This window comes from Zea mays, chromosome 4 (assembly GCF_902167145.1).
Source record: "Zea mays cultivar B73 chromosome 4, Zm-B73-REFERENCE-NAM-5.0, whole genome shotgun sequence".
Classification (NCBI taxonomy): Eukaryota; Viridiplantae; Streptophyta; class Magnoliopsida; order Poales; family Poaceae; genus Zea; species Zea mays.
Window position 1 is genome coordinate 24,538,706 of NC_050099.1, and position 16,322 is coordinate 24,555,027.

General features: G+C 44.7%; 1 long non-coding RNA gene across 1 annotated transcript; it reads right to left on the reverse strand.

The window, feature by feature from the left end:
* Positions 1–466: 466 nt before the first annotated feature.
* Positions 467–1,941, reverse strand: LOC109946002 (uncharacterized). The gene is made up of 2 exons (XR_002269024.1): positions 1,730–1,941; positions 467–972 (listed from the first exon to the last, which is right to left on the reverse strand). It is a non-coding gene; the product is annotated as an uncharacterized lncRNA (long non-coding RNA).
* Between the last annotated feature and the right edge of the window lie 14,381 nt (positions 1,942–16,322).

Below are 16,322 nucleotides of genomic sequence, written 5' to 3' on the forward strand. Positions count from 1 at the left end.
GGGTAGAAAAAATAACTATAATTTTGCAATTGGTATTAGTATTATACAACATGCAAATGGAAGTACTTATGTGCTTATAGCAAGCAGTGCCAATTGGGTTGTGTCAATTGGTCGCCGCCCAGTAATAAGCTCAAGAAGCATGACTCCAAAAGAAAATACATCGGATTTTTCTGTGAGCTTGCCAGATGCTGCATACTCAGGTGCCAAATACCTAGAGCCAGGAAGATGTGTATTAGCAAGCCATAATTATTACTAGCATTAGCATAACAAGTTGAATGTTGGAATAACTCTCCTGATAGCTGAGAATATGATGCAAATGACAAGGTTACAAAAACCTATAGGGTATTGTATCATTAAGGACATGCATTGTATCATTAAGGACAAGGTTACAAAAACCTATAGCAACTAGTAGCATCTAACACATGCATTGCTTCACCTATACTCATCTAGTTTTCATGCAACTTAAGCATTGTCCCTTTTTTTACTACTCACAACTTATTGCAGTGATTTCTGTTCTTGACAAGTATTTGGAGCTGGAACACAAATCCAATATACATGAGATCTGTTCAAACATGGCATTAGAAAAATGTGTGAAACCACAATTAATTTGAACCCCCACCCAAAAAAAATTGAAACCTAGAGACAGATAAAACAAACAACATTGCAAATATAAATGCATCACTCGTGGACTCAACATAAAGTCTTCTTTCCTGAACCATTCGACTATTTGGCAGGTTGCTATTTTTATACTTAGGTAACAGATTAAACCACTAATGCAGTCATGACATAACATAGTAGAGGAAAATGTAAAATGGAAAGGGATGGTAGTTTTTTTAGGCTCGGGAAGTATCTGATATCAGCGAAAAGGATGGATAAAAAACCAAGCTTATCTATCTGCCCCGTACCTGATAGTTCATAAATGTTTCAATCAGTTCCACAGTTTGAAAAGATCCAAGCAAGCAAGACTGATACCTATATGTGTAGACCCGAAGAAATGCAATGCAAATAAGTTAAAATAGTAAGATAAACTTGGATTACTGCAGAGATTCTTCTGTGCTGTGACTAGTCGCCTAACTCAAATGCTACGACTAGTTGTGACTAGTCGACGAGTCGAGCGACTAGTAGAGAAAGTCAAGTCGCTCATATTGACTATCACCTCTGCATCTACTTCTCGACTAGTCATTACTAGTCGCTCGACTTTAAAACCTCCCAAGCATCCAAAATCAGGGAGCACTTGCCTAAGTCAGGCAGATTCTTCTATGTTGAAGCAAGCATGCCCAATGTGCATAAAGATAAATAAATTTGTAGGATGGCTCAGCTATACGACATCAGTTGTGTTAAATGACATTGCTATGAAGTGAAAGTGTGTGAAAGCATATGCAATACAAATGGCACTATCATTATGAACTAAGGTTCAGCACAATTCTGGTGGACAACAAACCAGACAAGCATTTCACCTTTGCCTACATTCAAACAAAAATGATCAAAGAAGAATGTAACATGGTAGTCAAAATAATCTTACAGTCAACATAATCTTACATTTACTCTCTCTACTCTGTGCATTACAAAAACGAGAGCTTATCAGAACATCAGAAAAGGTAGTCAAAATACATGACTTGAAACCAAAAGAAATGTTTGTTTGGCCCACGTTATACCAAATTTTCAGTAGGGATACTAGGATCATTGGTAAATTAACGAAAAAAAGATAAACATTTTTCCCCATCCTCACCAACTGTCAATAGCTTCTTGAATCAGTTCTGTGCTGCCTGATTGGTCGTAAACTCTTGCCCGTCCGAAATCATCCTCGATTTGGAAGACCTTAGAACACACGTTAGCACAGTTCTTGCACCCTGCAGAGGGATGCAGAGGGATGTGGGTAGGACACAATTAAGAGCTCACCGAACTGAATCCAAATAAAATTTCTGTTCAGGACAAACTCATCGGTACCTATGCAGCTAAACTCGTACAAACACGTGAAATCAGTTCTATACAGCTAAGCTCCCCAGCTGTGGTTTACATCAAACAACCAAGGAAGAACTATGCAGAACCCAATGCAGTAGCAGTGAAAACGAGCTAATGTTTGAACCGCTGGGGGTGGCGAGCAGGGGCGGCGGCGCGACCCGCTGTCGGTGCCGAGCCGGGGCGGTGGTGCCGAGCCAGGGCGGTGGCGCGAGCCGGGGCGATGGCACGGCGGCGGCGCGGCCCGCTGTCGGTGCCGAGCCGGGGCGGCGGCGCGGCCTGCAGGCGGTGGGGCGGAGGCGGCGCGGCCTGCAGGCGGTGGGGCGGAGGCGGCGCGGCCTGGCGCTGGTGAGAGAGAGAAGCGTGTGGGCAGGAATGAGACATGTGAGAGAGAGCCGCAAGTGGGATTTGGATTTTAGGTTTTAATGATTAAGTTCGACGGTGTACACATGTCCGACGAACTTAACTTAAGAACGTGGGTACCCACGTTTCTAACTCGTTAAGTTCGACGGTTTTAGCTAAGACCCACGAACTTAACTTAAGAACGTGGGTACCGACGTTCTTTACATAACCCATGAACTTAACTCAAGTAAGAACGTCGGTACCCACGTTCTTACTTTTACCCACGAACATTTATCAGTTTCTTGTAGTGGTTAATTTTGATGGGACCCAATTGGTTACCCTAGATTGTTTATCTCATTACCTTGTTTACCCCTGAATCACTTGGGTAGTTTGCTATTGCTTTACATGGATTTGGGATAATTATTTATCATATCTATGTTCCAGTTATTTTGTTATTCTATTTATGTTCATGTCAAGATCATTAATGTTAATTGGAACATAGAGCTTAACTTGAGAAACACGTGCCACCACAAGGGTTTATGGACGCCCTTGGCTGATTAATTAGGAAAGCTAGTGGAGGACTACCTTACCCGAAAGGGGCAAGGGCAGTAGGGGAGTGGTCAGTGTAGGGAGGTCCTTGGTTGATTTTGCTGCGATGGCGGTCAGGCAAGAACCCTGCATTGGAGCTTCCTATAAACTGTAGCGGGTTTTCTGAAGCTAGTGGAACTTTGTAAAGGCCTTGTAGTGTTACCCTGCCTCATCTCCTCGGTAGAGGTGTATGGGAAGTCGCGATCCCTTGGCAGATGGGTAACATGACTTGTGGGTAAAGGGTACCACCTCTGTAGAGTGTAAAACTGGTATACTAGCCGAGCTCACGGTCATGAGCAGCTCAGGACTCTCTGATGATTAACTTATGGAACTAAATTCAATTTCATATGCATTGCATCGCAGGTGATGTTGTTGCTTTTGTTCTACTACTTAATTGGGTTGGTATTTACTTATACTTAGTAATTGCTAATAAAATTTTGACCAACCTTAAAAGCAATGCTCAGCTCTAACCATTCTCTTTGGTAAGCCTTACACTTCACCTGAGCTCCCACTTTTGGCGAGTTCATGCACATTATTCCCCACAACTTGTTGAGCAATGAACGTATGTGAGCTCACTCTTGCTGTCTCACACCCCCCACAGGTCAAGAACAGGTACCACAAGATGAGGCGCATGGAGGATGCTGCGATGTGTTCGTGAGAGGTCTAGGTCGTCGTCTCCCAGTCAACTTTGGGTTGCTGGACCGTTGTCTCCTTATAATGTAATTATTTATTTATTTTGTATAAAACTCCGAGTATATAGTAAAGATGTGACATTCGATCCTGTGCCATGATTCATCATATGTGTGAGACTTGGTCCCAGCACACCTGGTGATTATGTTCGCGCTCGGGTCTTGGTGCCCCGAAACCCGGGTGTGACAGAAGTGGTATCATATCATGTGGACACCTCACTTAAACACATAAAAGGGCTAACAAATGACACCACTAAAACATGCATCATGCTGGTTTTTCATTCTTGTGTGCATTTTGTGACAACATAAAAATAATGTGAAAAGAGATATACTAATGGCCAAAGTGGAGTTTAAGATATAAAGAAATTCTAGAAACTAGTAAGGAGGATAAATAAAATATTTTGTGGGTGAGAATAAATATATAAAAACAAATACTATTCCTACACTAGAGGAATGAAGTTGAACATTTGGCCAAGGGTTAAATTCATAACAAGATCCACATTCAAATTTGAAATTTGAAAATGAAAAGAAAAGAAAAATAAAACATAAAAGAATAAAAAAAGAGAAAGGGAGCCAGAACCCGAAATGGGCCCAAACTCACTTGGCCCATTAGCCATTTACTGCGCGCACCAGCCTTATTCACGCGCGCGCGCCTACGCTTGTGCTCACTTACACGCGGGGCCCACTCGCCAGGGCTTCCTCCCGTGCGTGCGCCGCTGGCCAATGACTGGTGGACCCCTCCGGCTGAGGTCTTCTTCTCCGTGGAACTCTCGTGCGGGCGCAACAGAACGCCGCCGCACTCGCGCCATCTTCGCCACAATCTCCTCACCCCGCGGACTGGTCTCTACGCGGGCGCACGCGCATCTCATCTCGCTTACACGTGGGTCCTCTCTGCCAGTGCCTTACCCCCTTTCTTCCCCCCAAATTCGCGAGGTGGGCTCAGCTATGGCGCGGAATCCGGGCGCCGTTGCAGCCCAGGCGCCGGGTTTATAACCGTGGAACATGCGCCTTTCTTCTCCCCCAATACCTTCTAGCCCTGAATTTCTGGTTGCCCGGGCGTGGGTGACGCGCTACGCCGCCGCGCCGTGTGAGGGAAAGTGTTGGCCGAGGAAGCGAAGTGGGTCGCCGTCGGTGAATTCCACCGGTACCGGTTCTCTGTCCTCAATGCTCGGCCGAAGGAGGGTCGCATAGTCCGTGAAACCGTACGTGGCTGCAATTGAAGTCAGGCGCCTTCGTCGTGAGGTGAATTGCTCGCCGCCGTGCCAACTGTGGGTGAATTCCGCCCCGTGCCGTGGTTGACTTCCCCCGCCGTCGCTATCTGTCGTGAGGTACCTTCTATCGGATCACCTCGTCCTCAATTTCGTTTTGCGCACGAAGTTAACTGAATCCGGTGGATGGGGCGGTAGAATTTGATGGAGCACCGGCGTGGTGGCCGCCATGGGCAGGGGCACTTCCCAGCTCGGCTCTGTTGGAGGGATGACGGACTCTGAAGCGCCCCAATCCTCTGGGACTCAAATGTGATACAATTACTAGTCCCAGGAGGCTAGTAAACATATTTATACATCAGATGATTACAGATCTGCTTAAACGACAAACCTATAAAGGTGGCGAACAACTTTAAGAGTTGGTCCACAACTCGGGACATATCATCAGAGTGGGGCTGAAGCAGCCCGATATACGCAGTGAAGCAAATCAGCGGTCCAACAGCCACAGACAAGGTTGGGAACAGGCGTAACTCTTACCCGATCTCCTTTTTCTGAAAAACAACAAATAAGCAAGGGTGAGTACAAACGTACTCAGCAGCCCACCTTCACCCGCGGAATGGGGAAATCAGATATAATACATGGAATATGTGGAGCTCAGGATATTTTGCAGAAACAGCAATATTTTATGCAGGGTTGTTTTGAAAAACATTTTGTATTTTGCAAAGCGCATCCTCTCCAAAAGGAGCAGGAAGTTTTTCAGTATTATAATAAAATCCCCTGGACTAAACCATCCAGGTATCTCAGCAGTTTCCCACTGGTTTTCCTTTTCAAAAACAGCTACTGGACTTCCCGTCCACCATAGCTCACGGCTCAACCGCAGGACCTTTTAAAAACCATTTATCTCAAACGCAGCCTTTTTTGAAAACAAAACATTAATTGCCATACCATACCAGACTCGTCCATACCAGTGGACACGGACTATTCGAATAGGTTTAGACTCTGCGCAGAGGTGTACACTTTACCCACTAGTCCGGCTCTGCGATCTCATAGCTAGTGAGACCCGAATCCGAATCTCTTTCTTTCCTCGCACGTCCTAACCTTAACGGTTATACCAGAAGGAGTCAGACCACCGCCATGTCCAAACCAGACAAAACATTCCCCCTCCTTATCCTCCCGGTGCTCCCCAGCCTTCATAACCCTAGGGTTGGACCGTACGAGTTCAGATTGAGTGACTGCCCACACAGTCTCGAGTGGTTGTACTTATCATGAGTACAGGTAGTGAAAGATGACAAACCGATCCTTATATGAGGGGACAATCCTTCTGCTCACGCCTAAACCAGCTGAGCCAACACCTTAGGCCCTCCCCTAAACCAGGGAGTCCCTGATTATCCCACTCACAAGGTGATAAGGGTGAAAACCCTTCATCATACACATTTTGAAAAGCATTTTCTTTTGAAAACTCACACCTTTTCTCAAATCATTTGTAACAAATATATCAAGTATTGATTGCGGCAAGCGGCTGGGTGGCCATAATAACTTGTCTCAAAATCATATCATGCATAAAATAACAGGCTGTGGGTTGTGGTTGTAAAAGCATAGGTAATTTATGCATCAAAGGGATCCAGTGAGCTTGTCGTGCTTATCCGGCGAAGGGGGAAGAAGAGCTCGCGGAACTGGCTTCTGGCTCCTGGCGTAGACTTGTAGATCTGGCCTCCACGAGACAGTACGAACGCTCCGATAACTATGCAACATGAACAAGCAAACATACAAACAAGCAAGTATACCAACAAATATTTAGTATAGTGGTCAGAATAGAGATATATGGATGGGTAGAGTCTTGAGTAGAATCTGTGTCATGTGGTGTTGAGATACTACTAGTGGTGGAGCGGAGGTGCTTACCAGGAGGGTGGACTGGAGGCGAAGCGACACTATGCGTGTAGCCGGTAGAGCGGAGTAACTGAGTGGGTGGGCGTTTGCCTTGGCTGAGGGTGTTGAGTGTGTGTGGAGAGGGAGAGGGTAGCTGGGTGTATTTATAGCTGGGTGTATGTGGTGTAGCATAGTGAAGTTCACTGTTGGTGAGAATAGTGACGAATGAATCATCTGACTTGTCTGAACAGAGAGATTATAGGCAGAATATGGGATAAGAGTATTTTAGGAGTTTTCTGGATTATGAACCATGCTTATGGGATGACATGGTTGGATAGGGAATAATTCGATAAGAATTTAGAAACGAGAATTATTGGAATCTGAGTTTGGAAGCCTGGTTCGAAGGAATCTCAAGTTAAGCGTGCTCAACTTGGAGAAACCTAGGATGGGTGACCAGATGGGAAGTTCCCACTGGAAGGAAAATCACAGTCACCGGAGTTTGTATAACTGGGATATGGGTCTGGCTGGTCTTAGGTGGACTGGACAGCATGATGGATGAGTAGTTGAAATTTGGGGTGATCGGATGATCGATGAATAGTAACGGTGAATAGTAACGGTAAAAAGTAACGGTAAATAGTAACGGTAAAAAGTAACGGTAAATAGTAACGGTAAATAGTAACGGTAAAAAGTAACGGTAAAAAGTAACGGTAAAAAGTAACGGTAAAAACTAACGGTAAATAGTAACAGTAAAAAGTAACGGTAAAAAGTAACGGTAAAAAGTAACGGTAAATAGTAACGGTAAAAAGTAACGGTGAAAAGTAACGGTAAAAAGTAACGGTAAATAGTAACGGTAAAAGTAACGGTAAAAAGTAACGGTAAAAAGTAACGGTGAATAGTAACGGTAAAAAGTAACGGTAAATAGTAACGGTAAAAGTAACGGTAAATAGTAACAGTAAATAGTGATGGTGAATAGTCGTATGAACGAACGATGAACGATGGATAGGAACTATGAACGAACGATGAACGATCGAATGATCGAACGAACGAACGATCGGAATTTCGGCAGCATAACGACAGGAAAAAGATTATTTGGACGAACGAACGGACGAACGATCGAACGATCGGACGAACGGACGAACGAACCATGAACGATCGGACGAATGATCAAACGATCGGACGAACGAACGATCGGAATTTCGGCAGCATAACGACAGGAAAAAGATTATTTGGACGAACGAACGGACGAACGATCGGACGATCGAACGAACGGACGAACGAACCATGAACGATCGGACGAACGATCGAACGATCGGACGAACGATCGAACGATCGGACGAACGAACGAACAAACTAAGAACAGGGGGACGAACGATCGAAGAACGACCGAACGATCCTTGTGCTAGTGTGTGCTTGTGTGGAACATGGAGTGGGTGTGTGTGGGGGGGAGAGAGTTGCCATGAAATGGCTTGGGGTGGGATGAGAGGAGGCCCTTGCCCCTCTATTTATAGCCATGGTGGGGGGATTAGGGGGAGGGATGAGAGGATTAGTGGGAGGATGAGAGGATTAGTGGGAGATTAGCATGGATTTGTCTTATATGAGTGTAATTAGCTTGTAGAGCTCACCGTATGACACCGGAGGCATACATATACGTATGAGCATGAAGAAAGTTATGAAGAAAATATTTGTGGGGGCTTGAAAAATGATTCTGAAGGTATTTCTTAGGAAGAAAATACTTGGAGATATATCGGTGGAATATTTGGGTAGTATTTCTGAAAAGAATCAGAGGGGATCTCTGGGGAAATATTTGTAGGATATTTTGAGGAGGATTTTGGAGAGAATATAGACCACTATATTTTACTTGTTGATATCAACTTGCAAACAAACATTATGAAAAGAAATTTGAAATTCAATTTGAATTTAGAGTGAGTTTGAGAATATTTCAGAATTTGAATTTTTGGGATGCTACAAATCTACCCCACTTAAAAGGAATCTCGTCCTCGAGATTCGGCTTAGAAGGGTTATGGGTATAGCTTTACTTCAGCTACATATCTTCACTTTGCAAACTCTTCGAGGAGATGGAACTTCAACAAAATCTGGCCCTTGCGGAGCATCCGGTTGCTGATTGCAAACACTGATTCTGGCTAATCAAAGATCATCTTCAGGCTTCTAGCTTTTGCTTGGCAGCTAGCTTATTGAGGAAGCATTGATGCCAACACGCAAACCTTTCTCTTGCGAACTCCCACATGGATTCCTTTCTTGATTGGTCTTCTGGTGCTTCATTAACAAAACTTGGGTGACCACTTCTCATCTAGAAACGTATATGCTTTGATGATCTGGTCTTCCACAAGCTTGTTACAGGCCTTCTTCTTCTTCTCCATAGCAGGAACCTTGCTGGAACACTACCCCACTTAAAAAGAATGAGGGTAGAACTCTTGAATCTTGGGGATTTGAACTCCTTGAAGTACCTCATAACAAGGGTGTTACGGGGCCTTCTTCTGCTGTTGCTGCTTGAGCAGGCTGCGGAGAAATGACTGACACAGGGTTGATTTCTGGGAGAACCTTCTTCTCATCTTCTCTTCACTATCTTCTTTTCGCTGACCCTTTCTTTCTCTTTGCTCTTCCCACTGGAGGATTCTATCAAAGAGTATTACCATCATATAGAGGAGGAAACCGAAGATGTTGAACCATGTACAACAATCTTCAACCCAAGAATCACCAAGCATTGTGATCTCAGGGGCCAGGGAGTGGAAAATGGATTTGCTCGCGATTCGGCAGGGGGGATTTATCAGGCGTGTGCTTTGCTTGGGATGGGAACTGAGGGAGCTGGTGGGGGTTTTATAGGCGAGTGGGGGTGCTCGGTTGCAGAGTGGTGGTGATGGAGTAGGTGCTACGCGGCAGCGGGTGCGACAAGGGGAGGGGGGTCTGGTGTTGCCGGCGATGGTGGTGGTGGTGGGTGCGCTGCAAAGGGGAAGTGGGGCGGTGGTGGTGCGCATGGAGGCGAGCACGCGTGCAGGGGGCACGGGTGAGTGGTGGGGTCAATGACCCTGATGTTTGTGGTCTCTGGTTCCAAGAATCTTTGCCTCTCTATATGGTAATAACTCCTTCTGTCCTCTTTTCCTGTTTACTTTGACTCAGGGGCAGTGCTTTGATTCTCACGGTCGGTCCTTTTGACTGAGCGGCTGGACTGGTTTCTTCTGTAGCTTGTTCCAGGCTTCAAGGGTAAGCTTCCCGGTATCTTCTTGGGCAAGGTGCTTTTCTCTTGAGATGGGTTAAGATGAGAATGGAAGCATAAGGTGAGGATTAGCTCTAATTTGTGATCTATGTTTTTAGAGAAAACCTTTCTTAAAAAGAAAGAAAACACACAAGCTCAGCAATGATAAGCACAAACAAATCAAATGTTTTGAATAAGGGAAGAATAGAGTTTTTCCAAAGCACGGACTACTCAGATTCGGGGGCTAAGCATAACTACTATTGCTTGGCTCTTGAATTGAGAACTATGCTAAATGCAACTTATGAGCACTAACGTTAAAGCATCACATATGCACTCAAAAAGAGGAGAAAACATCAAGCAAAATTCATTTTGAAATGCCCTAGGGGGCCACACAATTAGAGTTTTTCAAAACACGCGGCTACACGGTTACCTCTCATACATGCAGGGCTCTACCAAAGTGAAGAAAAACTTCACTACCCAATGCACGCAGAGGACTGGGTATAACTAACTCAGATCTGGCAGCTTCTCTTCTGGCAAGGCTGGCGCACAACTTCAATCTGAGACATCTCCGGGATGGGTTAAGAGGGAGCTGATGTTGATGACTTCTTCTGGCGGCAACTGAGATGGCAAGATGGGGTCGAACTCTTCTTCAAGCTGGACTGGCTCTTGTAGCTCCTCAGAGGGCGGCGGTGCTGGCGGGGTGCTTGCAGCTTCTTCCTTGACTTCAAGGGATGGTGCTGGAATCTTCTTCATGGTGAGGGGCTCAAACAACTCTGGCAGGGGATCTTGGGAGGACTCGGGGTGCTCTTGCTTATTCATAGCCGAAGGGAAGACTGGAATTCCTTCCAAGACTATGGCTCCTTCCGGTAGTTCCCAAGCCTTCTTCTCTCCTCTGATAGAGACCGGGTGACCTTCAAGAATTTGGGGGTCTTCAGCTCTCCTTGGTTGAACTGGGTTGGATGGAGCGGGCTCTTGGATCCGCAGGGCTCTACGTTGGTTATGGGTTACCAAGTAGGCCTCCATCAGCTTCTGGACATGCTCATCCTTGGCCTGCTTCAGGGCTTCAACAGCAATGACTTCATGACTTTCCAAGGCAGTTGCACGGGCTTGAGCTATGGTGAGGTCCACATGGAGCTGACGGTTGCGCTTCTCTGCATCTTCTGCTTGGGCAATCATCTGATGGTGGTGCCGAGCCAAGAAATCATACTGTGCATGAAGGGTGAGCAGGTATGCAGTGAGGTACACGACTGTGGGGTCATCCTCAAGCGTCCTTCCAATGCACGCATCCTGGCCATCCAAACAGGACGGTCTCTCTGAAAGGGCGGAAAGAATCTGAGCGGTGTGTCGGCCACTTATTCTTCATAGATCTGACACAGGGCCCTCAATGCCTTGCGAGCGACGACTTGACAGGTGTCTCTGAATCTGTGCCCAGCAGCAGTGACACTCCATTCCACATGGTGCAGACTGGATCCAATGTACACAGTCACGACACATTTCTCTGTGCCATGCTCGACGAATTCACGACCATCATAATCTGGCTGGCTCTTGATTCCGAGGCAAACTGTGCATGCTCTCAACAACTTGGGGAAACCATCTTCATTATGGCACAAGCTGGTTTGGCACTGAACCTCCATCTGACTTCTGAGAGAAGGAAAAGGGGAAAACATTTTTGAAATGAAGGGATGAGAGCAAGAATTTTTTTTTTGAAAATAGTTTTGACTCAAAAACTTTTGATCAGGCAAAGGGTTACGTCCTGCGGCCAACCTAACAGCTCTGATACCACCTGAAGCGCCCCAATCCTCTGGGACTCAAATGTGATACAATTACTAGTCCCAGGAGGCTAGTAAACACATTTATACATCAGATGATTACAGATCTGCTTAAACGACAAACCTATAAAGGTGGCGAACAACTTTAAGAGTTGGTCCACAACTCGGGACATATCATCACAGTGGGGCTGAAGCAGCCCGATATACGCAGTGAAGCAAATCAGCGGTCCAACAGCCACAGGCAAGGTTCGGAACAGGCGTAACTCTTACCCGATCTCCTTTTTCTGAAAAACAACAAATAAGCAAGGGTGAGTACAAACGTACTCAGCAGCCCACCTTCACCCGCGGAATGGGGAAATCAGATATAATGCATGGAATATGTGGAGCTCAGGATATTTTGCAGAAACAGCAATATTTTATGCAGGGTTGTTTTGAAAAACATTTTGTATTTTGCAAAGCGCATCCTCTCCAAAAGGAGCAGGAAGTTTTTCAGTATTATAATAAAATCCCCTGGACTAAACCATCCAGGTATCTCAGCAGTTTCCCACTGGTTTTCCTTTTCAAAAACAGCTACTGGACTTCCCGTCCACCATAGCTCAAGGCTCAACCGCAGGACCTTTTAAAAACCATTTATCTCAAACGCAGCCTTTTTGGAAAACAAAACATTAATTGCCATACCATATCAGACTCGTCCATACCAGTGGACACGGACTATTCGAATAGGTTTAGACTCTGCGCAGAGGTGTACACTTTACCCACTAGTCCGGCTCTGCGATCTCATAGCTAGTGAGACCCGAATCCGAATCTCTTTCTTTCCTCGCACGTCCTAACCTTAACGGTTATACCGGAAGGAGTCAGGCCACCGCCATGTCCAAACCGGACAAAACATTCCCCCTCCTTATCCTCCCAGTGCTCCCCAGCCTTCATAACCCTAGGGTTGGACCGTACGAGTTCAGATTGAGTGACTGCCCACACAGTCTCGAGTGGTTGTACTTATCATGAGTACAGGTAGTGAAAGATGACAAACCGGTCCTTATATGAGGGGACAATCCTTCTGCTCACGCCTAAACCAGCTGAGCCAACACCTTAGGCCCTCCCCTAAACCAGGGAGTCCCTGATTATCCCACTCACAAGGTGATAAGGGTGAAAACCCTTCATCATACACATTTTGAAAAGCATTTTCTTTTGAAAACTCACACCTTTTCTCAAATCATTTGTAACAAATATATCAAGTATTGATTGCGGCAAGCGGCTGGGTGGCCATAATAACTTGTCTCAAAATCATATCATGCATAAAATAACAGGCTATGGGTTGTGGTTGTAAAAGCATAGGTAATTTATGCATCAAAGGGATCCAGTGAGCTTGCCGTGCTTATCCGGCGAAGGGGGAAAAAGAGCTCGCGGAACTGGCTTCTGGCTCCTGGCGTAGACTTGTAGATCTGGCCTCCACGAGACAGTACGAACGCTCCGATAACTATGCAACATGAACAAGCAAACATACAAACAAGCAAGTATACCAACAAATATTTAGTATAGTGGTCAGAATAGAGATATATGGATGGGTAGAGTCTTGAGTAGAATCTGTGTCATGTGGTGTTGAGATACTACTAGTGGTGGAGCGGAGGTGCTTACCAGGAGGGTGGACTGGAGGCGAAGCGACACTATGCGTGTAGCCGGTAGAGCGGAGTAACTGAGTGGGTGGGCGTTTGCCTTGGCTGAGGGTGTTGAGTGTGTGTGGAGAGGGAGAGGGTAGCTGGGTATATTTATAGCTGGGTGTATGTGGTGTAGCACAGTGAAGTTCACTGTTGGTGAGAATAGTGACGAATGAATCATCTGACTTGTCTGAACAGAGAGATTATAGGCAGAATATGGGATAAGAGTATTTTAGGAGTTTTCTGGATTATGAACCATGCTTATGGGATGACATGGTTGGATAGGGAATAATTCGATAAGAATTTAGAAACGAGAATTATTAGAATCTGAGTTTGGAAGCCTGGTTCGAAGGAATCTCAAGTTAAGCGTGCTCAACTTGGAGAAACCTAGGATGGGTGACCAGATGGGAAGTTCCCACTGGAAGGAAAATCACAGTCACCGGAGTTTGTATAACTGGGATATGGGTCTGGCTGGTCTTAGGTGGACTGGACAGCATGATGGATGAGTAGTTGAAATTTGGGGTGATCGGATGATCGATGAATAGTAACGGTGAATAGTAACGGTAAAAAGTAACGGTAAATAGTAACGGTAAAAAGTAACGGTAAATAGTAACGGTAAAAAGTAACAGTAAAAAGTAACGGTAAAAAGTAACGGTAAAAAGTAACAGTAAAAAGTAACGGTAAATAGTAACGGTAAAAAGTAACGGTAAATAGTAACGGTAAATAGTAACGGTAAAAAGTAACGGTAAAAAGTAACGGTGAAAAGTAACGGTAAAAAGTAACGGTAAATAGCAACGGTAAAAGTAACGGTGAATAGTAACAGTAAATAGTGATGGTGAATAGTCGTATGAACGAACGATGAACGATGGATAGGAACTATGAACGAACGATGAACGATCGAATGATCGAACGAACGATCGGAATTTCGGCAGCATAACGGCAGGAAAAAGATTATTTGGACGAACGAACGGACGAACGATCGGACGAACGGACGAACGAACCATGAACGATCGGACGAACGATCAAACGATCGTACGAACGAACGATCGGAATTTCGGCAGCATAACGGCAGGAAAAAGATTATTTGGACGAACGATCGAACGATCGAACGAACGGACGAACGAACCATGAACGATCGGACGAAAGATCGAACGATCGGACGAACGAACGAACAAACTAAGAACAGAGGGACGAACGATCGAAGAACGACCGAACGATCCTTGTGCTAGTGTGTGCTTGTGTGGAACATGGAGTGGGTGTGTGTGGGGGGGAGAGAGTTGCCATGAAATGGCTTGGGGTGGGATGAGAGGAGGCCCTTGCCCCTCTATTTATAGCCATGGTGGGGGGATTAGGGGGAGGGATGAGAGGATTAGTGGGAGGATGAGAGGATTAGTGGGAGATTAGCATGGATTTGTCTTATATGAGTGTAATTAGCTTGTAGAGCTCACCGTATGACACCGGAGGCATACATATACGTATGAGCATGAAGAAAGTTATGAAGAAAATATTTGTGGGGGCTTGAAAAATGATTCTGAAGGTATTTCTTAGGAAGAAAATACTTGGAGATATATCGGTGGAATATTTGGGTAGTATTTCTGAAAAGAATCAGAGGGGATCTCTGGGGAAATATTTGTAGGATATTTTGAGGAGGATTTTGGAGAGAATATAGACCACTATATTTTACTTGTTGATATCAACTTGCAAACAAACATTATGAAAAGAAATTTGAAATTCAATTTGAATTTAGAGTGAGTTTGAGAATATTTCAGAATTTGAATTTTTAGGATGCTACAGACGCCCTACTGTTGGCCTGTACGCGTGGATCGTCGAGTGTGAGATCTACGGTCGCGATTAGAGCAAACATAGCCCCCTTCATCGCATAAAAATCTGGCCGTCAATTTTGAATCGGAGGGCAGTACTGTGGGTCGTAGATCAAGGGAGGGACGGCACAGATTAAATCTCGCGTACCGGTTCGGCCAAGTCGGTAGTGGCCATTGATCCTTGATTGGATGGCTGGAAGATCGTGTAGTTATTATCTTTTATGGGTCGTTGGATCGGGATCCGATGACCCCGGTCGCGTACTGATTTGAGCTGGGCATGATCTAATCTGGATCGTTCAAATTGGATCGGACGACTCCTGTTTCGGGATACCCTTTCGTGCAGGGACATTTGCAGAAGAGCCCCTTCTCGTTTTCAGATTCAACCCGTCGTCCATCTGTGGGTTAGTCTGAGTCTGAGAAAGTTTATGATTTAGCCCCTGACCTTCCTGGATTTAGGTGCTCAGCCCAGGGGATAGAAAAATCAGAAAAATAAATTTAGAAAATGATTTTAATGTGAAAATAAATGCTAGAAATTTGTATAATTCATATTTAATTCATTTTAACTCTAAATTGAATCATTCCAGTTGCATTAATTTTGTATAAATATTGTCTACCAACCAGTAACAATGTTTAGCCATGAAACTTAAATTAAAAATTGTTCATTCGAATTAATCTATTCTAGGTGCTTAATAAACTCCAGAAATTCATAACTTGGTAACCGTAACTCTGAATTTAGTAATTCTTGTTCCTACGATCTCGTTACGCAGCGTAGAATATTATTATGCAGTTTGATCTTATGTTTGGTGTAATGTTAATTTTGCATATACATGTTTGTCTGTATTGCTACGTTTAGCAGTGAGGACACGTGTCACTTGAAGATCATCCTGGTACCTGGAATCTCAAGTCCCAGGCAAGTTGTGCCCTTGACCACTTTTTACCCAATAATGTTCTTTAATATCATTTATTCATGCATAGGTTAATTTTGATGGGACCCAATTGGTTACCCTAGACTGTTTATCTCATTACCTTGTTTACCCCTGAATCACTTGGGTAGTTTGCTATTGCTTTACATGGATTTGGGATAATTATTTATCATATCTATGTTCCAGTTATTTTGTTATTCTATTTATGTTCATGTCAAGATCATTAATGTTAATTGGAACATAGAGCTTAACTTGAGAAACACGTGCCACCACAAGGGTTTATGGACGCCCTTGGCTG